A 25,597-nucleotide genomic window follows, 5' to 3' on the forward strand; every position below is an offset into this window, starting at 1 on the left:
CACACAAAAATAAAAAAATAAAAATAATAATAATAATAAAAGAGCAATGATGATGACATTTCCGAATGAACAATACTGAGCTCTTAGAAGAAAAAAAAAAAGAAGAAAAAAAAAAAATATATTAATAATAATAATCCCCCCCTACCATGTCACTTTAGGTGCTCCGTAAGAAGCAGCCTTAACAAGGGCTGATTAAAAAAAACACGACACACAAAGTTTTATAATATGAATTCCAGAGAACCCCCATCTATTTGTGGTTAGCTATTCATCAATTTACTGATTTGTGTTAAAAAAAATAATAATAATTTGTGTAAGCTCTGCACATTTTTGGGCCCTTTCTGTAAGATCACATGATGACAATGATTGCTCCAATAAATTTGTATCTGAGAAATTACATATATCTAGCCAGGGTTGTAAGAGTGTAAGTGGTTTAAAAACCCCCGAATCTTGTTCGACCTTAGAGAATACGGTATACTGTACTGTCCTGTGATGTTTACAACCTTCAAGATAAAGTTGGGAGAAAGTTGCTTCCCGCAAAGCCAACCCTTTTTGTCAGGCTCTAATTTATAACCTGCCAACAAAGTGGCGTTTTAATTGCGTGTGGCTGCTGTCGTCTGGTAGCTAACAACCTGCTATATAGCGCATGACAGGCTGGTCATGTTGGAAGGAGGAAGACTCGGAACTCCACACAAATAATGGATGCTGGACCTGAAGTTCGTGTACCATTCTTTGCTTTTAATATTTCATATGGCACTTAGCAGGTAAACTACACCAAGGCCAAACAATAATGCTCAATTGTGGCCTTTAGTGAATTGTTTATGCCTGTTAAATAAGAGCTTGTAGGACTTGCACCACATTGCATCTAGTCATTAGTGCGATTTTTTTTTTTTTTTTTAAGAAAACAATTTGGAGAGGAAATTAACTGAGAACAGTCAACATCAATGATTTCCCCCCAAAACTGATCCAATATTGTAGATCACACATTTAAACTGCTGTAGTTAATCTTGTCATGTAGATTATTGTAGCGTGTGTTTCTTAATCAGTTTCCAGTTGGAAATCGGAAAAGCCTAACTAAAGCCCCTTTCGCACTCGGTTGGCATTTTCTCAACTGTTTCCCAGCTAGCTGTCTTGTGTGTAAGGTACCGGTTAAGTTGATCTGCCAATTTGCCACCTTCCGACATTTAACACTTGAGAATCACCGGCCTCAGCCGTTTGCGTTGTGAAAACTTTGTTGCCGACGTTGCCACACATCACAACTGCAACAACTCTGTGAATGTGCTCTAAGGACACCGCCATGTCCGCTACTCTACCATGTCTGCTTTTAAGGCAGATACAGTAAATGCCTCTGATTTGCCAATTTTCCAGGAAGGCAGTGTGAAAGCGGATGCAAACACTCACAACGCCACGAAAAAAAAACCCATGCCTTCCTTTTGCAGAGATAATTACTGTTCTTGTTGAAGTCAGCTAAATGTACCATGTAGCATCTTGCTCGCCTACATGTGCATGTTATCATCTGTAATGAAGGTATTTGTGTGGCATGCCATACTGATGACACAGTAACACTCCAAAACCTGTAAAGTGATTGCTTGAGTCAGCAGCAATGAGCAAACACCGTTAGAAAGTTTGTGTACCGCAGAGTGTGCAGGAAGTTGATGTGATGTGTTGGATTTATGCATACACAATTATCCGGTCGGACAAACGATGGATAGATAGCTAAAGCAACCGCAAAATACCGTCGCTGGAGATGTACTTTACAATTGTGGTCAGAAGCCTTCATTTTCCAATAATATGCGTTAGCAGCAGTTCTCAATGTAATGCAGTGCAGTTGGACATTGCCGCCAACTCGATCCACAAAGGGTGAGCGTGACGGTATGAGTGACTCTGACCTGCACCAAAGTGTCATGACCGTGACTAAGAATCTGTAAAATCACGGGTTCTGTTAGATGTTGTTGGTCTATAAAGGTAAGTACCAACCAAGACTGGTTCTAAGGCAGGACAGCTAGTGGACAAGTGTCAAAGCATCGTATTGGAGATGCAGTCTAAACAATTCTGATCCAGGGAGCACCCAACCGTGCAACTTTCAGGACTCAAAGTTTGTGTGGCTTGAATGGATTTGGTACTTTTGTGACATTTCATATGTTTTTCTTATAGTTTGGATGGTCAGACGTGTACTCGGCCACTAAGGCAATACCAGAGACCTCCTAGTTCTGTCTTGTGGAATCCTCCGGTTTATATTTTGCTGGAAAACCTCACCAGAGATGTTTCCTGGAGTTTCACAGATCTTCTCCAAGAAGGATCACAGACATCCCGTTTGGGACGCTTTGGTATCCAAAACCTGCGCTTCACTACCCAGAGGGAAGGCAGTCTAGTCTAGTACAGTACACTGATTCATAGGGATACTCAGTGGAATCCTTCATATTGCATGTTCTCAGAAATCCCAAATCCTGGTGCAGTTGCTCCACTCCTTTGCCACCACACACCAGTGAAACTTTTCTGGCTTTCTCCGTTCTCTATGTCCTCTCTGTCCGTCCCCTCGGAAGCCTTATTATGTCCAGCTGCATTTCCAATAAATATCCCAGTACAAACAACTGCAGAGGGAGTATTTCACGCACAAGTCCACTGTTGCACAGAAAATAAATGTTCCAGCATAAAAAGGGATACAGATCTACCATTCTGCATGACTAAGCATCCAAACAGGAAAGGTTACCAAAAAAAAGGAAGATATCGCAAGTCCTAGGGGCATCGTGATTATTTCAGCAACATCAGCTCTACTTGTAGTCCTTCCTGGATCTGTTCTGGTGAGACAATTTATGGGAACTGCTCGTATCCACAGCGTTCGTTCCTAGCCCAAAGGGCAGCAGTCCGAGCAGGGAGCATCGGATCTTATTGTCCTCTTCTACCCCCTCGAGTTCTCCCCGGGGGCCACCCTTGCGTTTCCATTCTAGCTGGGAGAAATAGAGCCTCCGAGGAGTTCTAACGTTCCGAACGGTTGGATATGCTTGTAAAACCTCATCAGGGATGAGTCCTGAACCAAAAGACTGCAAACAGACAACCGTAGAATCAAGATTTTAAGTTTCTGATTCTCCTGTACGTGCCTTATGGTTTGCCCCACTGAGAATGTCCTTTCAAAGGACGACTATGCAGTTAAGAGTGCAGCTTTGGCACACACCACCTGAACAGCGTTTCATCTGCAGGACTTTTAAAGTTGCGTCCTCACTAACCATACACCCAAGATGCATCGCACGTTGCGGACTGCGGCGTGTTTCTCCACCGCATGCTATGTGCAAAACTCTCAAAGGATATCAGTGCTGACAACCAGCGTGGTAAAAAGGACCCCCCAATTATCGCTTCTCAAAAGATGCCATCTACTAGCTGATAAGAGCTGAAAGCGCTGGAATTGATTATTTGTGCAATAGGAAGCGCACTCAAGTCACGGGCACTGTTTAATTAATGATGGCGGACAAAGATAGGCCGTTAGCTCCGTGATGTCAGTCAGAGACACTCAGCGATGAGGAGAGGCAATGGGAGCTTGTTAAGTGATAAAAGAAACACAGGGAGCAGATCTACAGTATATTTGCCAATTTGCAAGCATTAATGATGGGCGGCGGGAGGGCAGAGTGCCACTGTGCGACTCTTCTGATGTATTTTTGGGAAAGACGCAAAGGTAGCAATGTGGACGTTAAAATAAGCGAGGGGCAGGACTGCACTATCTAGCTAGCTAGCTATCTATCTTGCTATCTATCTTCGCTACTTGGCTATCTATCTTAGCTACCTAGCTATCTATCTATCTTAGCTACTTATCTATCTTTCTATCTTAGCTATCTTTCTAACTTAGCTACTTAGCAATCTTTGTATCTTATCTACTTCGCTATCTTTCTAACTTAGCTACTTAGCAATCTTTCTATCTTATCTACTTTGCTATCTTTCTATCTTCGCTACTTCGCTATCTTTCTATCTTAGCTACTTAGGTACTTAGCTATCTTTCTATCTTTCTATCTTAGCTACTTAGGTACTTAGCTATCTTTCTATCTTTCTAACTTAGCTACTTAGGTACTTAGCTATCTTTTTTACTTAGCTATCTATCCATTGTTTGTCCGAGACGGATAATTGTGTATGCATAATTATTTGATGAGTTTTTTTACATTCATACGATTCTCACAGTCTTAACGTCCCTTTGAGGGAAAGCACAACTACAACGGTGCCTGTGATGAAAATGAGTTTGACACTCCAGCTTGCATAGTCTCCGAAAGAATATTAAGGTCACGCTGAGAGGAAAATGAACTAACAAATACCTTGAAAAGAGAGTCATATTTTTGCGAGACTATTATAAGCCTGAATGGATTCAAGACCTCGTTAAAGAGTTTCACAAATATTTAATTATTTTACGTCTCTTGAGGAAGGCAGCGCCTGACTGTTTGCTTTTAGGTTCACGTGGGAATTTTGATATTCAGTTAATGAATTTTGTCTATATTCCCCACACACAAGTCTGTGTTATTCCACTTAGGTAGAGTGGATGAGTATTTTTGCCACTACGGCCCAGTAAGTATTAAGGTCCTCAATTATTTTTTTAAGCAGTTTACTCACCCACATTATGTCAGCATTCACATTAGTATACTTGTCAGACATGTTCACTTGTACTCCAAATAAATGCCATGTATATGTTCTTTGTATGCATTTATGTTGACCTTCTCCTGTAATTATATCATCATACATCATGGTATCCAAATATGCTTGATGCTAATAGGAAAATTAGAGCCTTAAAGCTCCCGCCTGTCATCCATGTAATAATTTCTAAGAATCTCATTAATACCGCCCATTCCAAAAGAAATTAATGATTTTTATTATTTTTTTAACTTCTCATCCCAGTTGCCACTGCTCAGGAAGTCTTGAAGTAATCCTGCTGAAAGCTAATACGTGAGATTTACCACCTAACATGTGAAAGGTCATTTGAAGCGGGAACATGTTTAATGACTAATTAAAACATGTCATTGTGGCTGGCAAATTTCTCATGAGGTTTGGCAAAGTGTCCAGTAAAGACATTAATTCCAATATGGATCCGTCTGTTACCAAATCCACTCTAATCCATAAAGAAGAGAGGGGAAAAAACTGAAATGCTGGCACTGGATTACGTAGAGAATAGTGTTCATTCAGTTGTGACTCATTTAGGAATACAGTGGGTTTTTTTTTAAACTTCTTTTAAGAATCTTGCAGCAAACAAACATGATGAGTTATGCCTGCAGAGTATAATTTGAAGGTCGGAGCATGTGTGCAGCAGCGATGTTTCATTTAGAATGGAATAATGTGACACATTTGACCTTAATTATATATATAAAAAGGCTACGCACGGAGTCTGGACTTTCCATGCTTTGCTTATTCATCCATCCAATGTTTTGTACTGTTTCTCCTCACTGGGGTCATGGGTGAGCTTGATCATAAGACAGTGGTGGGCAAACTCGGTCCTCGAGGGCTGGAGTCCTGCAGGTTTTGGATGTTTCCCTTCTCCAACACAGCTGGCATATGATCAGCTCATCAGCAAGCTCTACGTAAGACTGAGTCCCTAGTTATAACAGCTGATGCAAAATGAAGTTAAAATATTCAGCTGTCATAATGTGTGAACTCTGGATTTAAAGCAGTCAGGGTTTCAAAGTAGGGTTTCAGAGGAGAGTTTGTGTTCCGAGCAGGGTCTCAATTTTTTTTTATAGCAGCTGATGAAAAAATTAAATTCAAATATTCAGCTGTCATAATGTGTGAACTCGGGTTTTAAAGCAGTCAGGGTTTCAGAGGAGAGTTTGTCTTCCGAGCAGGGTCTCTATTTTTATTTATTTTTTGAACAGCTAATGCAAAATTAAGTTCAAATATTCAGCTGTCATAATGTGTGAAGTCGGGTTTTCAAGCAGTCAGGGTTTCAAAGTGGGGTTTCAGAGGAGAGTTTGTCTTCCGAGCAGGGTCTCTATTATTATTATTATTATTGTTTTTATAGCAGCTAATGCAAAATTAAGTTCAAATATTCAGCTGTCATAATGTGTGAAGCAGTCAGGGTTTCAATGTGGGTTTTCAGCGGTGTGTTTGACTTCTAGGCTTGGGCACGATTTTTAAGTGTTGTCAAAATTGAGTTACAAACTTCAGTGCAACTCCCTCTTAGTATAGGCCTGCATACAAAATATGTTTACACTGAGCTCTTACTGCTACATGTGTCATGATGCATCCTTGCAAACAACAGCATTGCTTCCGAAGTTATCTAAATAACACTTGCTGCTCTCGCAACTCGATCTAATCAGATCGTGTTTCTATTTGGAAACCTGTTAGTCCTACAATGTCATCGAACATAATGAGGATATGCATTTCATTTGAATGATTGCATCAAGCCATGCATGCTGCCATGTTTATTCCTGAATGTTGGTGCCGACAAGGAGTGGCCAGAGGTGTTGCGAGTGATGCCACTCCTCATCCTCATCCTCCCTCCCTCACTCCCTCCCTCCCACCTAGCATCCCTCCCTCGCTCAGTCAGTCAGTCATCAGTCATGTGGCGGGGATGCAGCCCTGCAGAGGGACTCCAGCAGGCTGCGGCGGCGGAAGCTGACGACCGAGCGGACTTGAAGTGAAGCCGCGCACAACGGGACCCAAAGTGGAGGACAGCTCGTCTACTTATCCTCCTCGTCTTCTTCTTCTTCTTCTTCTTCTTCTTCTTCGGGAATGGATGTTGGCGCCCGTTGAGCAGCTTCTCGGACTTCTTTGGGAGATTCTCTCGTCCGCAGGGTGGACGCGAGGGTTAGCGGGAGCGGCGGCAGCGGACGTCCGCTCTTGGTGCCGAGGAGCCCGGCGAGGGGAGGCGGACCGGACCGCTGATTTCCCGGTGAGTAGAAACGCTGTCTGCTGTCGCGTTTGTTGTGCGTTTGTCAGGGTTTCAAAGTAGGGTTTCAGAGGAGAGTTTTGTGTTCCGAGCAGTTGTTTTTCCCCACCAAAATTAAGCACGTGTGATTAAAATTACGGGTCGCGTCATCATTTTATTATGATTATTTATAGCATTTTTTTTTTTTTTTAAACTGCTGCACCTGTCTGGAGTTTAAATGAACTTGCTCATTATGGAATGAAGGATGGAAATGTGGATCGCGTCGAAAAGCTTGACACACAGCTAATTATTTTCCACTTAAATCCACACCTCCGAATACTTACATGCGCAATGAAAGTGGCTTTGATGTGCAATTAGTGCAGATGAGTTCACACAAGAGTGCCCTTTTTATTTTGGGCAGGTGTACTGGAAGTCCATCCAAGATTCTATTTTATGGCTTCTTGAGGATTGACTTTGCAGTGTAGACTTGTTCGTGCTGTTGCTTCCATGTTAGGTGCAAAGTTATTTTTAAGGGTCATATCATGCACAGAAAATGTTCTTCTTTTTTTTTTTTTTTTAAACACAAGTATATTTTTCCTCTTGACTTTTTCCTTACAATCTGAGACTAGGTGCTAGCTATGAAAAAAGTCGACCAAGGCCAACAATTTATTATTATTATTATTATTTTGAGCGTGTATGTGTGTGTGCTACCAGGAAAATCTTCTCCCGCTGCTGCTGTGTGGCTTTTCTTCATGTATAATGCAGGGATGTTCAGAGACGTTTAACAAGTGCAAGCCTGGCCCCGCCAAAATTTTGAGTAAAAGATTCAAGACTCTTGAACGTTTTAAGCCAAGAAGTCTGGAGAGCTGCCCCAAAACATGAGGTGGAATGAGACACAAAGCCAAAAGGCTAATTAACTCAACATCATGTTTATTTTTGTGGTTGCAGTATGACTGATGGAAAACAGGGAACTAAAATGCGAGCAGGTGAGACAATGAGGCACACTTGGACAAGACGCGAGTGCCTGTAGGGAGCTGATTGGTAGAGAGAAGGAACAGGGGAAAATGACAACCTAAAGAGCAAAACAAGACATGGGACTCTTATCACATTAAGATCAGATCAATTTTATCAGTAAATTAATAGATTCGATTGATCGTGTTGAAGAGTAACTGTGCTAAAAAAAAATGGTTCGCTTACTACAGATTCCTATTGATTAGGTTTTGAATGTGAAGATGCACAACTAAGTGCAGTGGCGGATTTATTTAGTGAGATATAGGGTCCGGGCCACCCCAAAGAATTCTGCAAAACTGCAAGTACTTGACACCCCCCGACACACACACGCATACAAAATCCAAATTGGCTGTATGAATAGTTTAAAATGTAATTCGACCACAAGGATCTCTATATCTAAATCATTTTACATGATTAGATTGTCAAAAGTAGGACCATAAAGCTAAGTATAGCTCCTCCCCAAGATGCAGATTCGCGTATTATTTAGCAGATTTTTTAAGATATCCTCCATTTTTCACGATAACCCACAAATTCTAATTTTTTATCTAATCTGCTGCTTATTTGTTTGCTTTCAGAATAAAAAAAAGAAGTAAATTTCATAGTAATCATAATGAGCGTCAATTATTCATAGATTTTAGCGAATAGCTGGGGTCTACTGTAGAACTTCCACAACTTCCTTGGGAGCATTTAGACTTGGGTTTGGCGCCACCTTGTGGCATCTTAAAGCATTTCATAAATAGGTGATATTTTCGGTGAATAACAGGATATATTAAACGATTAGGTACTAAATATAAGCAATATATTATAACAATTGCTTGATGGATTGTTTTTTTTAGCACATTTAATTAATTGTAAGAAAGCATCCCAGCAATTTTGACACTCTTGATTTACATTTTCGCCATTTCAGTGTGGCTAGTGAAGCCCCCGTTTGCTTATGCTTAAATGACACAAATATTGACGTGAGTCGTCTGGCTAATTTAATATGACTACGCAGCAATGAAAGCTAACCCCTGGGCCACGTGAATGAAAACGTATTGCAGCAAAGAGAGCGAGAGATTCGACAGAAGGGTCGGGGGGAAGGAACTGTCTCGCCAAGACAATGGCACCCTAGGGTGTCTGCTTGTCAATGACAAATCGGAGTGGAAACCGACATAAAAGTCTCCCGACCCAACAACCCAACACGTCCCCGAAGCTTGTAGTCTGCTTAGATGATGGCAACGCTGTGATAAGTTGTCACACTGGACCTCAAAGGCAGTGCTTCTCAAAACTTACTTACTTTACACTAAGTACTAATTTAACAACATTTACATTTCTAATTACTACAGTAAAATAGTTGGCCAAACTGTTCAGAAAAACCATGCAGATGTTTTACAGTATTCCTAAATAAGAGTATAAATGTAAATGTAAATGAATAACTCCCCCGGTACGTGCTCCAAAAATTCCAAAACTTCACATGTATGTTTATAGTCACGACCTGAAGGTATCTCTATGACAGTATTCGGTTATAAATATAGCGCCACCTCGCCCTTGAGGCAAAAAAAATAAAAATACCCCACATACGGTATTTTGTACAAAATTTGGATACTCTTTGTTAGTGTGATAACTAAGTCATTTATGAGTAGTTTTTTACTTTTCGCCACACACAGACTTGAGCCCGTGAAAAAAAAAATACAACTTTACTTTTGTAGATTCATTTTTTTTCTTGGAACAAAAAATGAATTTGTTATTGCAACATTGCAACTTTTTCTTGAAAGTTCACTGCAAACTGGTCATTTAATTTAATTCTTCTGGCATTTAGAGGTGCATGTGGTAGTTATGCTTAATTGGTCCCTGAACCCAAAAAGTTTGAGAATCCCCGTTGTAGTGTAGAACGAGCACAGTGTGACTCTTCTAATAAGGGAATGAGGTTGTAAATGACATCTGTAAACACAGCAACTGAGAATATCTTCGCGAGGATTTGACATGACAGACATTTGTTGGCTTAAAGACTACTTTTAACAAACATTAGTAACAACACGTCTCAGTCGGCCTTGCTCTCATCTTGATTGTCTGAACGTTCCCCTCAGTGACTGAGCGACAAACATCCCCTCCCAGCATTAATCTGACATCGTAATTGGTACGATTGCTGAGATGCCTGACGTTCAGCGCCCTCCCCTCACATGTCACTTTTGTCAATGACTCAGATTCAAACCGACGTTTCCAAAGGCAAAGCTGCTGTTGACACGCTGCAGCCCGCCAGACAAAAATAGGCTCTGATAATTACATTACACCCCCGTATAGCAGAGGTAGGTGTAAGTCGCGTACTGTGCTGTATGTGCAGGTCATACTTTCAAGTCCACTCCCAAGTGACTGTGGCAAAAAATCAAACAGATGAAGTCGAGCCCCGGCTAAATTTCAAGCAAGTCAAGCCATTATATGGGTAAGAAAGTCACAAATCAAGTCATACAGTCACAATATGTGTATAGTATTAGCGTATTAGCTATTTTGCGATAAGCATCTGACCTTCTGTTAGCTGTCCAGTGCTAACACATAAAAAAAAAAAAAAGGATGCAAATCAATCTCAGTATTATCTCTAACTTTGTCTTCTTAACTTTTAAACATATAACTGACATGCGGCATCAGTGGTTAGCTAGCGTAACTGTGTGCTGCTTAGTTTACATGACCTTTTAGCTTGTGAGCTAGCTGGTAGCTAGTGCTTCTCATAGCGGCATGAAAAACACGGCTACGACCTGGTGGGATACATTTAAGCCACCAGAGCCTTTATGCCGATAAATGGGTAGGTTTGTATAGGGATAAGAGAGATGCTAGACAAATTAGCATCCACTTTACAGCACGCCATGCTATCACACATTTAGCGGCTAAGCACACAAAGTCCTAAAATTTGTCTTACTGGAGTCGAGCCGTGAACGGAATTCCCCCACCCTATGCTTTATAGTTCCATATTCCACCACCCCTTCCTGTACTTAGCCTTCCTGAGGAATGACCGCTCCAATCCGACGGCAACTATTATTTTTTTTTTGGAAGATGCAGCGTTTTGTCTGAAAGAGCAAGGATCTGGAACAGAATCAAATTAAAGCGCAAAACAAAGAAAACAACCAAATTAATCGAGCCGCGCGTTCCATCAGTTTCTGTTAGCATTGCAGAATGTCCACTGACTCGCCAAAGAACAAATTGCAGCAGACACATTACTTACTCAAGGCTTTGCTCCACAACGACTTTGGGCTGGAACGAGCACCAGGCGGTGTGAAGGACCTCTTGGAATCGTTTATTAATTATGAAAGGCTTTTTTTTTTCGGGTCCTCATCATGCCCGAGAACGCACCATCATTTGCAAGCATGTGCATCCTGGTGAAAATGTACTGTTATGTCTCTGCTCTTGTTTTAGTTCTTTTTATGTTTTTAACTTTGCGTTCATCGACAGCATTTTGTTTCTATGATGGCGTATTAGGGCCCGCATATAAATATAAATATTTTTAGGGGGCCAGGGCAATATTCCAAGAAAAAAATACTTGCAAATTTGCCACTTTATAAAGTGGCAGACTTGCCAGCGACAAAGACGCCTCGCTTTGCGAAGGTCCACACCCTGAGGATGAAGTATTTAAGTTAATTTGTTAAAATTTATATTTACTTGTAAATTTTATGTTTCCAGAATTATTATTTACACTTTCTTGCATTTTGGGATTTTTTTTTGTACAAGAAGCTAAGTTTGTGTGTCGAATCTGCTGGTCTCCGTTATTCACTTGCATTTACCTAAAATATGCTCGCTTCTGATTGGTTCGTGTTAGTCAGCTGATGGCTGATCAGGAAGTGTTGTCGCTCTAGCTGCCGTGTATGACGAGTAAAGTTTAAATGAAGAATGAATCCGTCTCCGTCCAGCCTTTTTTTTTTCCCATTAACCACCAACAAATCCTCACATTAGACTATAGCTACGCTACGTGTATTTGTTGTAAGTTTTTGAGGGTTTTTTTCTCGCAAATTTGCCACTTTATAAAGTGGCAAATTTGCCACTTGATAAAGTGGCAAATTTGCTAGGAATACTGCCCCCACCCTCTAAAAAAATATATATTTATACGTGGCCCTAATACGCCGATGTATGTTTCAGCTGTGGATCTTTTTATTTTATTATTTTTTTAAGTAGTTAGATCATAACTGGATCTACGTTGGCGTCATGCCCCCCTTGTAATGTGTATTGATCTGCTGTCCAACCTCAGCCTTGTGACAAATGTCTGCGAATGTTGAGGGCCGATTGTAATTAACACGAGTGACGCAACAGCACAAAGAAGTCATAAGTCGGACTCAAGTGCGACCTCTTACTCTTGATTATTTTTTTTTCCTTTTTTTTTCATCTGCAAAGCTGCAACAAGAGTCTTAGGGTGTGTCCATGCGTCGGGCAGCCTCATTACCGTTAATTAAGCCGTTCTTTCATCAGCTTCTCTTTGTGCCGTCCTCACTGTGTGAACCATCCTGTCGAGTCCTCTTGCAAAAACACTCGAATGATTCCTTTGTTGCTGCGGCGGTAAATTGAGGGTTGTATGAACAATCTCAAGAGTAGATTGATTAATTATTGGCAAGTCTTCAAATTACCACCTTTAGCCAGATTGAGGCTGAAAACAAACACTGCCACGTCCTTAACTGCCAGGCAAACCACTATCAGCAGCACTGACTTATATTTGACAACCCATATTCTGTTTTTATGTGCATTAATTGTGTTAGTTTATTCCCAACAATCCATTGTGGAATGTAATGTATCTTTTCGGGTCATATTCTCCCATGTGCTCCACATTCCCATCTGTTGAAATCTGTCATTCAAGCAACCACACGCTCTCTGTCAAATCGGACTCTGCGAACATTCTCTCATCGACTTACTTTTCGCGTACCGAGGCTGAAACGACTCCAGCGCTTCGTAAAGGCGCGACACAATTTAGAAATTTGAGGTTCGGATTCAGTGACGACATGCATTGCTCCTACTAATACAACTTCACTCATCGTAACGGCTCAATGGTGAGTTGCATGTTAAATGAGTTGCTTTTTTGCCGCTCGCGAAAATATGTCTATAGTGGGGTTTCCATCAACCCGTTTTTATTCGAATTTTCAAGAAATGCAAAAATAAAACTGAATGGAAATGCTAGCAATTCAAAAAAAGGGCCCACAATTTGCAAAAAAGTTTTTACGCTTAGAGGGGGTGGATTTTGAAGCGTATCGAAAAAAGGATCATGCAAATTTTGAGAAGACCGGATAAACGTCACACGTTTTCACTGAATATTACGTCACATGTACGTTTGGAGTCCCAAAGCAATGGCGGACGATAAACCAAGGTATGTTTGGGGGGGACTACAAAACATAAATCTTTGTGGAATTAATTAAAGAAGCGAATATTAATGCAATTTTGGATGGAAAACAGCAAAGAAACATTCCGGTTTATCAAGAATTACTAAAGCAAACTCCTACGACGTCATTTCACTTCCTGGTCTTCTTCTTCTTCTTCTTTTAAATTAGTGGTGGATCAAACCTCTATGGTGTATACCGCCACCTACAACGGCAGAGTCACCTCTCGATATTTGCAGAACAAGAACAGCTGGCAACAGGCATAAGTCGCATGTCCGTTTTGCGCATTTTAAGTAAATTGGCTTAAAATTTTTGAAACAACTGGATGGAAACCTGACTTATGTTAAAGTGACGTTCCTTTAGCATAGTCGTAGTCCTTGGCGTAAAAAAGGTGCGACGCCACTGATTTATCGAGCTGCAGGTAAGTCCCAGTTTTTTTTTTTACTGATGGGCTTCCAAACATGCATTTAGTCATGACACAAAATTATAATTGGATTTATTTCACACATTTAAAAAAAGAAAGAAATTTGTTCTTCAAAATGTTAGCGTGTTACCGGAGAGTTGCGCACATCCCCCACGAGCCGATGACATGTCCGCTTTGTGCGTTTTTTTTTTCTTCTTCCATATTTAAACTTATAAAGTGTTTTTTATCTCTTTCTCGTGGATTTCAATGACAGTGATGAGTCGTAAACGGGAAAATGTTGCCTATAGTGCGTGGTGTACACTATAATCAGGGTTTTGCTGACTTTTAGCAGATGGAAGGAATTCGGCTCAAATTAGAGCCGATTATCAGTATGAGTGAGGCACACTTAACGGCTCCATATCAGTGCAGAGTTAGTCCGTGATCAATTTGTTGATGGTAAAGAAAAATAGCCTGAAGATAGTGTTTCTCTCCCAGAAAGTAGCTTCTGGCTGATTATATGTGAGAGTAAAATGTTTTATCTTATGATGACGGCATGTTGACACTTAATGTTTTTGTAATTTTTTTTGTGGTTAATCATCCAGAAGGAAGATTAGAGAGATGACGCTAGTTCTAAAGGCGACATCTGCAGCCTGGCTGATAGTTCCTAACCCAAAGATTAGCGCAAATGAGTCGGTCACCTTTTGACATCTGAAAGTGGATAGAATGCCGTTCCTTGATGTCGTAAACAATGGAGCGTGTGGAAATGAGATAAAGAATTACGACTGTGGGTTGAGCGATGACTTGCAAATTTCATGCATAAACTTTAGCTGAACTTGTCACTACATCTTTTTGCACTTTTCCCTTTGGCTGGCTGCTTTGGGGGACAGGTGTGTGTGTGTGTGTGTGTGTGTGTGTGTGTGTGTGTGTGTGTGTGTGTGTGTGTGTGTGTGTGTGTGTGTGTGTGTGTGTTTGCTGACAGTGTTGTCCGTGTGTGCGGGGTTCTTTTTCAGTTTTTCTTTTTTACAGCGCACAGCTGTGACGTTGGTATCTTTGCTGCTGTCGGCAGGTTGATCTTTGCACGTCCTGACTTCCAGATTGCTCGCTTTGATCTTTTTCATTATTTTCATCATTTATGACCGGTATTATAGACACAAGAGTGAGTGACCACCAGAGGGCAGATGCTCGGTGGGCCAGCCTCTTTTGAGGCAGATCCAGTGCTTTTTAACTCATGCACTCCCTTCCCTCCCGGCTGTTTTACTGGATTTTGACTGATTTTGCAAGGTCCACAGAACATTCTGTTCTATTGCTATAAAAACTTGAAACCTACCAAAAGAAAGCCTTTAGCAATAGAATATAGCTAAATTTCATCATTATTCACAAACCTGTTGAAAACACTGAGGAAGAGAGCTTGTTGCAACATGGCCCTGGCTGATCTCTTATACTCTGCTGCCACCTGCTGGCCGTTTTTTTGTAATAACTACCATTGCTTGCTTTAAGCGACCTGTGTCAAAGCCTTCTGTATGCTCTAGCATAAAAAAACAAACATTTGAAAAACCGGTTAAAATACGTTTTTGGGAGTGAAGGACAAAGTATTAATAAACGTATTAAGTATTATTTTCCGACATTTTACCCTAAGAGACTGGCCAACAATTTAGAGGGACCATTCCGTTAATCCATTTCGAACATAGATAGCAAACTGAAACTTATCAATAAACATCAGTGGCAGAACTATGTTAGGCAAAAGTCAAAATGCCAGGGCCATTTTATTATTTTATTTTTTTGTGCCAGTCCAGCCCTGGTCACCACATTTATGGTAGCTTCTCACATGACCATCATGCTACTTCATAGCTCCATGAATTATGAGCTTAACAAAGGTTGAATTGAGAAAACTGGACTCTTCTAGTCTTCTCTTCTAATTTGTTGTGCTCCATGTTTTTCAAAAAGGTTAAAAAATGACTTTGACTGTTATCACATTAGGCCAGTGGTTCTTAACCTTCTTAGAGGTACTGAACCCTACTAGTTTCCTATGTGCATTCACCGAACCCATCTCTATTGAAAAATATATTAAAAATTTTATATTTTATATTTATAAATTCAAGACTGGTGAACAAACTGGACAGGGAGTGTAGTCTTTTCATCAAATGGGGCTCTCTTCACCTTGAATTCAGCAACCGTTGTGTTCTTGTATTCCCATCTCCGTGCAGCTTAAGGAAGTGTTTTGCTAGATAGCTAGACTGGAATTGCTTCACTTGGCATTGAAAATCATGCCGCCAGGACGCTGACTCCCATCACTCAACTCACCTCTGTATTTATAGAGCACTTTAAAATAACCACTGTTGTTTTCTTAAAATGGAAGCCAGGGGCAGCAGATACAATTGAAACAGCAGAGGCCCCAGAATTGAGCCCAGTGGAACACCATAAATTCCGTTTGAATGTAAATGTGAATTTACTGATCTGCTTAAAACTTCTTGATGGCAAATCCAGGTCCAGAAAGTAAAAACCCTACCACAGTCTAGCCCCTCGTGCTAGCTCGCTAGCTCCCTAGCAGGTAAACAAGAACCCGGGGAGCTAGCGAGCTAGCACCTGGGGTTAATGCCAAACTGTGTCAGGGTTTTCTATTTCTAGACCTGAATTTGCCACCTCTGTATGCAAGGCCAATCACTCCATTTTTATTTTTTTTTAAAGCTGTGGCAGATCAAGAGTCTGTTGCTCATAATGGATGTATGACCCAAGGTGGCCGAAGCACTTGAGGTCCAATGTCAGATCTCTTGAAACAAGTTCCTTCATAAGTGTATTCATCATCTTGAAACTTTGGACTGAGCAAGCGACCATTGCAGTATCAAGTTTTGAAACATCAGTGCTTTTAGTTCAACTGAAATGTCATATAATTATATCTAGCCAACATTTTTCAATACCTCGCTTACATTCTTTCAGCTGTACTGTGCAGGCAATGGGCTTCTTTCACAGATAATGTACGTCGTGTCAGACAGGGGTTTTCCCTTTTGAGCGGCGAATAAAGAAAGCCTTCTTAAATTGATGCTGGGAAGTTGTTTGGGTATCTTAAGTCAAGGTCTTCAGAGTGGATTCATAATGTTTTTAAGTAGTGAATAATTCTCTGTTAGCTAAAGAAAATAATTTAAAAAGTTGCCAATTTGAGCCCTTTTTGCTATAAAGGTAAAAAAATTGTGATGCCGTACTTTTATTTAAAGCTCTCAAATAAGTAATCAGTGAGTTAAATTGGGCTGTCACTATTGAATGGTTCAGGAGTTTAGACTTAGACTTAGACTTAGACTTAGTCGACTCCCCCCCCCCCCAACCTTAACTCATTGGCTCCCAAAAACGCTTAAATGCGTTCTATTTTAAATATTACCAGTATCCCAACGACGTATTTATAGTTTTTTTTTTAAAGTTTTTTTTATGCTAGAGCATACAGAAGGCTTTGATGCAGCCTCTGAACTGCAGAGAACGGTTGAAGCAAAAATTATAGTTATTACAAAAACGGCCAGCAGGTGGCAGCAGAGAATAAGAGATCAACTGTTTCCCTCACAGTTTTAAAGATTTGTGAATAATGATGAAACTTAGCTATATTCAAATGCTAAACGGAAACAGATAATAATATACTTTTTTTTCCTGATGAAAGAAGAGACTCTAATCTTTCTTTTGGGAGGTTCCATATTTTTATGGCAATAGAACAGAATATTCTGTGGGCCTTGCAAAATCTGTCAAAATCCAGTAAAACAGTTAAGAGTGAAAGGGGTTGCTTCAGTGAAAATGGCTGCGAGTGAATGAGTTAATTAAGACTAGGGGTGTCAAAATGAGTGCGTTAATTTTGAGTTCATTTAAAGTTTCTTTAACGCCACAAAATATTTTTTAGCGTGCGATTAATGATAGCTCTTAAATGAAAAGAAAAATGCACTGAGCTGTCACCGTCTTACAAATGCAATTATGCCATCTAGTGGCAGAAAAATTACCAACACAAATCAATATCACACATTTTTTACAGTACATCTTTTTAATTTTATTAATGATTATGAAATTACTGTATCAAAGACTAAAAGATGCAGCCATATTTCTATTAATTTAACATTTTTTTTTCTACTTTTATGTTAACAAGAATATGAAAACTATTGTACAACAGACAACATTTGTGATTAATCGCGAGTTAACTATTGAAGTCATGCGATTAATTACGACTAAAAATGTAATCGCCTGTCACCCCTAATTAAGACCAAGACACTATTTTCATCAAACACCGTTTTGACAGCTGGAAAGATACTTCTTGTGAGGTCACATTTAAATCTCATATGCGTCATGCCAACATGCCACTCACTTGTTTGCTCGCCTGCTCTTAATGCTGACAGATGTTTGCACTGCGCAACAACATATCCTTCTCACTTCCTCCGGTGAGATGGACACCAAGAATCACGCACGAGAGCATTGAAAGTCCGCCTCGGCCCTCCAGTGCATCAGGAACAGATGCCGTAGCGAATAATAACATCTTTTTTGTTTAGAATTCCCATCCAAATTGATGGCATCCCTGGGATGTGCAACTCCATGTCCTCAGCGCACTTCTTGCGGCGTCTCACCCTCTGACAGCCGCTGGATTTATTCCACCCCAGCCGGCCGGGGAGTATAATTCCTTGAATATATTTCTTATATGCAATGGCAGACCCCCTGGTGGAGGGATGAGTGATTTAATACCATCCCCCCCCCCCCCCCCCCACCACCCCTCAGTGTCATTCTGGTGACAATGAACCTTGCGCACAGCATGAGCCTGATCCGTAAAAGTACATTTATTTAGCCCAATGCAAAGGCGTATGCCGGCAAATCTGACACATAATGGTAAGCAACGTGTCCTCCGCATATTAGACCGATGCGAGGCACCATTAAGCATCAAAAGGAGGCGCGAGCAGCGAGGCGACGGCCTGGAAATGTGGGAAAAGAAAGCAGCTTTATATGATGCTTTTATTCAATGCTTCCGCTGTGTGATATGATCTATAGAGGGAGAGTGGCTGTGGGTGTGTGCGTGTGTGTGTTGGGGGGGCTGCAATGACCATCTTTGGCTAAACCTATTTAGAGCTGTCAAAATTAATCGATTAATCGGTTATCAAATTAATCGACAACTATTTTAATAATTGAGTAATCGCTTTTCGCATTTTTTTAAAATGTATTTAAAATGGTCCAAATCCTCTCATTACAGCATTAGGGCTTGGAATCGATTCTAATTTCCTCAATCAATTCGATTTCGATATGCAAGAGTTCAGTTAAATTCAATTTGGATTTTTCCTGATTCTGAGTTTGAGTAATCGCTTGGAGCCATTTATTTAATTTTTTTTTTTTTAAATGGTCCAAATCCTCTAATTTCAGCATTAGGGCTGGGAATTGATTGTAATTTCCTCAATGAATTTGATTTCGGTTCACAATAGTTCAGTTCGATTAGATTTTTATTTTTCCCAATTTGATTCGATTCACTTCAGTTCAACCCGATATCGATTTATTTTGGAACATCAATTTGACAAGATAAAATTTCCACAAATATTAAGTTCTTAAGTAAATTTTGTGGAGGCAGTAACTGGTCAATTGATTTAGTTTATTAACGAAAGCAACACGCGCTATCATCAGTTAAGTGTTACACAAACAATGGCATCAGCAAGGATGAGATGAAAATGTATTCATAATTCAAATGTAATCATTGTTAATATAAACTTCAAATAATCGGAAGAGTCTTAAAGTACAATAAGTCAGGTATTTCATACATGTAAGAAAATACTTTTGAATTCATGTGAACGGTAAATTTCAAGAAAACATGAAGATAAATGTAAAGTTAAATTTTCATAAGAATTTATGGTAAAAAAAATGATATTTAAATAATCGATTCATGGTTTTATGACTAGATATTGGGCTCAAAGGAAAATCAATTTTCAATTATTGCATTTTTTAAACGCAGCCCTATTCGGCATATCAACAGTAATTGTTGACTGATTTCTGTAGTCCTTGATGAAAGAAGACTAATTATCGTCTGCATTGAATCAAAATAGGACATTTGCAAACATCTGTTTTTCCTTTGGAAAACTGACCGAATCTGTAACAAAAAATGTTGGGGGGCGGGGGGGATATAAGCGCCTTAATTGCTTGATGCTTTCTTTTTTTGTCCTCTACTATTTACTTGCAGCGAAAGCATTTAAGTGAATATTAGTTTTCTGAAGTGTACACCAGGCACTTCTTTTCGACTTAATCAAATCATCATCATGTTTTGAGTGTTTTTCTTTCGGGACCGGGTTCCCTGTCGCTGTCAAACATTATCTTTAATTTAAGAGCCAAGGCAAAAAATAAATAAAAAATAAAAATAATAATAATAATTTCCCTCACAAATCTTCAAGTTGAGTTTAATTTCCCTCCCTTCTCCATTTCAATCATTTTACATTTTTATACATGCACTAAAAATCAATTTGAGACAAGCCACAGATCAGACTCGAGTGTCAAATGGCTCACTCTCGCTCACACACGCACACGGGGAGAAGACGAGTGAAGGCCTCCAGGTAGGCTGGCGATGGCCTTCAAATAAAATGGTGAATTGGATCAATATGTCATCGACAGCATGGAATAGAAATCAGCAAGTTAATAGTTCTGGAATATCCCACCAGCCTATCGTCAGCTACTTTTTTTTTTAAACTGGAAGCCAAGTTGAGTGCAGAAAAATGTGACATGACCATAAAAACTTTAAAATCACGAAGACTTATAGCTGAACACCCGTTCAATAATGTCAAGTTCCCATTGTTTGGTTCAATTCCGGGCCGCAAAAATCAGTGCCGGCTCCTGCGTCGTCACACTTAAACGTCGCATTTGCTCTCCGGTTCGCTCACAAGTCGTTCTCGCCGATAACAATGTCGCTTTCATGCATAAGTGGCCATTGTTAACTAGGCTGACCTGAGGTGTAGACATCCAGCAAGGAGCCTTGAGACGTAGCCGCTTAGCACATAGCTCATTAAAAGTCAATTTCCTGCCGGAACCTTTGAGAGTCTGCTTGCCCGCCACTAGGGATCATACCAAACCATATCTAGCCAACTGAAAATAAAAGCATGAACAAGTTTTTGGGGGGTCTTGTTGAGACAGAAAAGCCTTAATTCAATGTTTTTCAGGTGGTAATGGGAAGATTTAGATATATTTTTTTGTGCTTCAACTACTTCTTCAATTCTCGACTGATTCAAGCCGTTCCAACTTCAACATGTTCCAAAAATTCACGCTTCGTGGGTTATTATTTTTCACATTCTTAACTTTTACCGTTTTCCCACAATTCAACATTTTCACACCAAAAATGCCCATTTATTTCAATTCATACTGGTCCCCTCATTCAATTTACCTTGGGATCAATCTTCAGCACTCCCCAATTTCCTAATTAATAATTTTCCCACTAAATGTTTCATATTTTTCACCAAACACATTTCTTGGGTTAGTTAGAGTGTTAGGGTTAGGAGTTTACAAAGTTCAGTATCGTTCCTATTCAAAATTCAAACATTCACCTCTTTCAATTCACTTTTCTTGATGCAGTATATTTCCGCCATGTTCCACATAATTCTATGTTCAAGAATGGAGCCTTGTGGAACCCCACGCGTGATCCCTGTTCGCTCACGACAACCTAAAATGTTATTTAAAGAAGAAATAGCGTGTTGTACATGTTTTATTACAATTTCAAACAGTTCCCCGATGTCTTCATAAAATGTCTGTGAAATTCCGAGGAGCCCTACTAGCAAGAATTGCAGCGCACTTAACATCCTTTTCTTTGGCCTCGCTGAATTCATCGGTTTTGATGCAAATTAGCCCCTGCTTACCCCGCCCCCCTCTACTGTGGGGCCAATGGCAAGTATGGCCTTTTGCGTGACAAGACTATCCAGTAGTGTGAGGAGAAATTCAGCAAACATTTGGAGTATGCTCCTTATTAACTTTGAACATCACTTGAAAAGGGCAGATCTTCCCCCAGTCAATTGACCAAGTCACAGGCGCAGAAACGTTGTGGAGACGGTATCGTAACGATGTCAACATTAAAAAACAACATGGCTGTTTCTTTTACTTGCGAGTCCAATCAAATCCACGTCAATCAGTGTTTTTATTTCAACTTAATTGTAATTTTCCGTTCATATTTAGCTCCCTGCCTGCCTTTTTTTTTTTTGCGTCCGATGTCTTCATGAAACCAAACATGAATTTCAATAGGGCCTGAGCGTTTTTTTTTTTTTTTTTTTTCAATCAAAAAGATTGCGCCATCAAATAAAGAAGGTCTCTTCTTCTTTCCCTGCCGCCTTTCGAGAGTCATTAGCCGCCGCTATTGGATTGTTAATGGATTCTGGAAAAGGCTGATTACAGCGCGAGCAACGCGGCTTTATAATAAGGCAAATGTGTTCATATGCAGCACGGGCTGGATAAAAGCTTCCTGTACTCTGCATTAGGGTGACATCACCCGTATGTTTTATTATTGTGCTTGGTGGATCGTACAGGGAGATTTTTTTTTTTTTTTTTTTAAAGAGTTTCAGAGGAAACCTTAATGAGGTGCAATGCATATTTTATTAGCAATATTCTTACCTCTAAAAAATCGACTGCACAAAAACATACTGTATCATATTTCTACATTCTCAGATTTATGGTATACCATTTTAAATGCTTTACTAGATTGTTATTATCATTATTATTATAAATCTCTATCTGTTTCATTATCTAACTGTTACTTTGTTCTTCTTTTGCTACCTCTTTGTCACTTTCCCTCCCTTCTCTCTCTCTCTCTCTCCCTCCGTTTCACTCCATCCTCAATATAGCTCTAGTCTGTATTCATCTATATTTGTGCCTGACTGGTTAATTAGCCGATATGAACTCTTTTAAAATAAGCACAAACCTTTCAATTTTTTTTTCCGCCGTAAAAAAAAAAATCTCTGCCACTATCTTTTTCTTTTGTCATTGTATTCCTTTCGATCATGCTATCCATTCATTCATGTATTTTTGTATCGCTTTTTTTCATCTATTTACTTTTATTTCTTTACTCAGTTTATCCATCCATTTCTCTGTCCATTTATTTTTCCCTATCCGTCACTATCTCTCGATTTATCTATTTCTAGCATCCCTTCATTCATGTCACATCAATTTCTCTGTCCATCCATCATATGCAGTATACATAGGCAGAGAAGTAAGGACTTTTCATTCTCGACATAATTTACGTAATGCCGCCTCCCAACAAAGAGTATACCTACCCACGACTTGACAGCTAGGCTGGGTGAAGATCTGCCATTTTTAAGTGATGAGTTTTTGGTTTTTGGGTGCTGGACTTTTATCATTGTTGTTGATTTTTTTTTTTTTTTGTTATCGTCTGATAAGCCCCTTGAGATGCTACATCTCGTTTACGAAGGGGTCTCTAAAAAAAATAAAATAATATATGTATATATATATATATATATATATATATATATATATATATATATATATATAAGGCAATCATAACAACACACCGAACATAAAAGACAGGAAGAAATAAGAAAAGAAGAAAAAACAAAAACAATACAAAAAACAAAATATATTAAAAAAAAAAAATACAAAAAAAACCCAATACAAAAAACAAAAACAAAATAAAAAACAATACAAAAAATAAAACAACAAAACAAAAAAATACAAAAATTAAAAACTATATAAAAAAACTAAATAAATCAAAAACAAAAAAAACTACAAAACAAAAACACCCTCCCCCCCCAAAAAAAACAACAAACGAACAAATAAACCCCCCAAAAAACAAAAAATTAAAACAAAAAAACACTAGTCGCTACTAGTAGCATCAATCACTTTGGGCTTAGCTCTCATGAGACACTCGGTGCACTAATGTTACGCATAAAGATACTTGCATACTGTCTTGTATATTCACGTGGCATGTACGTATCTTGTGTAGGTTTATGTTCCGACAGACTGTTCAGTCCATCATGTGACGCATCGGCACATCCTCCTCGACTGCTCCCTTGTTATTCAAGCAGCCTGAATACATGTTTTGGCACGGTTAGACTGTTTCCCGCAATTTATTTTCTCTAAGCATGAGCGGCGGCTGGCGCTCCTATTTACGTTTTAAGGCAAAATAGATGCGATGCAAGCCGGCTCCTCTTCATATCGTCTATATGATTTGTAGGAGGACACTTTCCTGTTGTGCCACAATACTTCACCGGTAATGGCAAGTTGTCACATACGGAATTGCGCCTTCATGGGAAAATTGCAGCTCTCACCATTTGGATATTCTTTCCCTGAGAGAGTGTTTTTCGACATATTGTGTATATGCGCTGCGCTCTCCTGGGAGGAAAAAAACACGGTGATTTATTTACAGCAAGGAAGAAAAAAAAAAAAAGAGGGAAAAGATGCCTCCAGTTGCTTCATAGTGGTCTTTGCAGAGAGAATTGTATTTATTTATTTATTTTTTAACCTTTTGTCCACCGAATAGCATTTTTTTCTCAGTTAATGTTTTCTGAAAGAAAGGCAAAAATCTGCATATTCAACAAACGATGTCCAGTCGCCGTGACTCAACCTTTGCTGATTCCCATTACCTGGAAGTCTTCACGTTCTAAAGGCAATTTAAAAAAAAACAAAAAACAGAACTTAGTTTTTACTTTTTCGCAAGTTTTGTGTGACGTTGACTTTGGCAAATATGCTTTTAGGCTAACGGATTTAACTTTACGTCAGGGAGCGAATAAACGCGAGTCCGAGGAAGAAATACAAAGCAGTGAGATGCAAAAACAACTTCTTGAACCCTCCTGGTATGTTTCATATTTCATACGTAAAGCAAAAGTTTTGTTTTGAACATACACTAAGGTCGATTCAACCTTGGACCGTGGTCAGAATCATGAGATAGACGATGCTTATTTATGTATTTATTTATTTTTGTTTTTGTTTCCAGTTTCAGACATGGCTCTAACCAAATTGACCCAGGTTACATTGTTGCCTTTCCTGGTGGTATTCGTTGGATGAACGTATTCAAAAAGAGGCTTTTTGGGAAAAACAACAACAAAGCGATGAGATGGAAAACAACAACTCAACAACTGTTATGTTGTGGGTCGAAATGACTCATTTTAAATGTCAATTAAAAACAAATCTGTATATTTTTAAACGGTCCATTTGACACGTGTGCTTTCCAAACGTTTAAAATTCATTTTTTCCCAATGAAAAAAACAAGTGAATTATCCGCTTTGAACTATGAACTGTGAGAAGTAATGCATTAAATATCAATTAGAACAGTTAATGCCGTTTTCTCGTGAGATTTTTCGCGCCATTTTTGGATAACTGCGCATGAATTGGGTAAAAACTGACATTTGACTTTTGTCTCTAAGAAGAATAATTTTCATCCAATGCATACACAGTACGGTACGCCCATTGGCCACAACATTAGGTACACCTCAGAGTTCTGAGTTTCTGTCGTTCCCCCCCCCCCCCCCTTCCCACGTTCCAATTCATTAAGGACCCTAATTGTCCATATGTGTGAATGCTTGACGCGCCCTGGGATTGACTGGCGACCGTGAACCATGAACCTCGTAATGAGGATATGCACTTATGAAAATTGATGGATGGTGTCAATTATCTTCTATAAATTATAAATATTTACTACCGAAGATAAGTAATAATGCAACAAGAAGATAATACAGGCACAATGAATATTGCACAATAGGTGGATACGAATGCACAGGGGTGAAGGTTTTTTAAGGCTGTCGTCAGTTTTTTGGAAGAGGAGGGGGAAAAAAAACACTTTTTACTACACTTGTCGCTCCTTGGAGCAGGTCAAAGAGGTCACTGCCAGGGTGAGAGCTGTCCTTGGTAATGTTGTTTGCTCTGCTGAGGCAGCATGGCGTCTAAATGTCCATCAGGGAGGACAGAGGGCAGCCGATGATCTTATGCGCTGCCTTCGCAGTTTTCTGCTTTCTATCGTACCTGAACTCATTCAAATACAAAAATGTATGAATACGTTTTTTAATACTTTGTCCTGCATTCCCCCAAAAACGTATTTGTTTTTTTTGTTTTGATGCT

At 39.5% G+C, this 25,597-nt stretch overlaps 1 protein-coding gene across 3 annotated transcripts in view; it reads left to right on the plus strand.

Moving 5' to 3' along the window:
- cntn5 (contactin 5) overlaps positions 1–25,597 on the plus strand; it is a 166,676-nt gene that overhangs the window by 42,102 nt on the left and 98,977 nt on the right. For all 3 annotated transcript variants that reach the window (XM_086080520.1, XM_086080517.1, XM_086080518.1), the window contains one exon: positions 6,487–6,853. The gene's annotated coding sequence lies outside the window, so the exon portion shown is untranslated. The remainder of the gene's footprint in view (positions 1–6,486; positions 6,854–25,597) is intronic.

Source organism: Leptonotus elevatus, chromosome 7, assembly GCF_054856555.1.
Source record: "Leptonotus elevatus isolate MCC_2025b chromosome 7, RoL_Lele_1.0, whole genome shotgun sequence".
Classification (NCBI taxonomy): domain Eukaryota; kingdom Metazoa; phylum Chordata; class Actinopteri; order Syngnathiformes; family Syngnathidae; genus Leptonotus; species Leptonotus elevatus.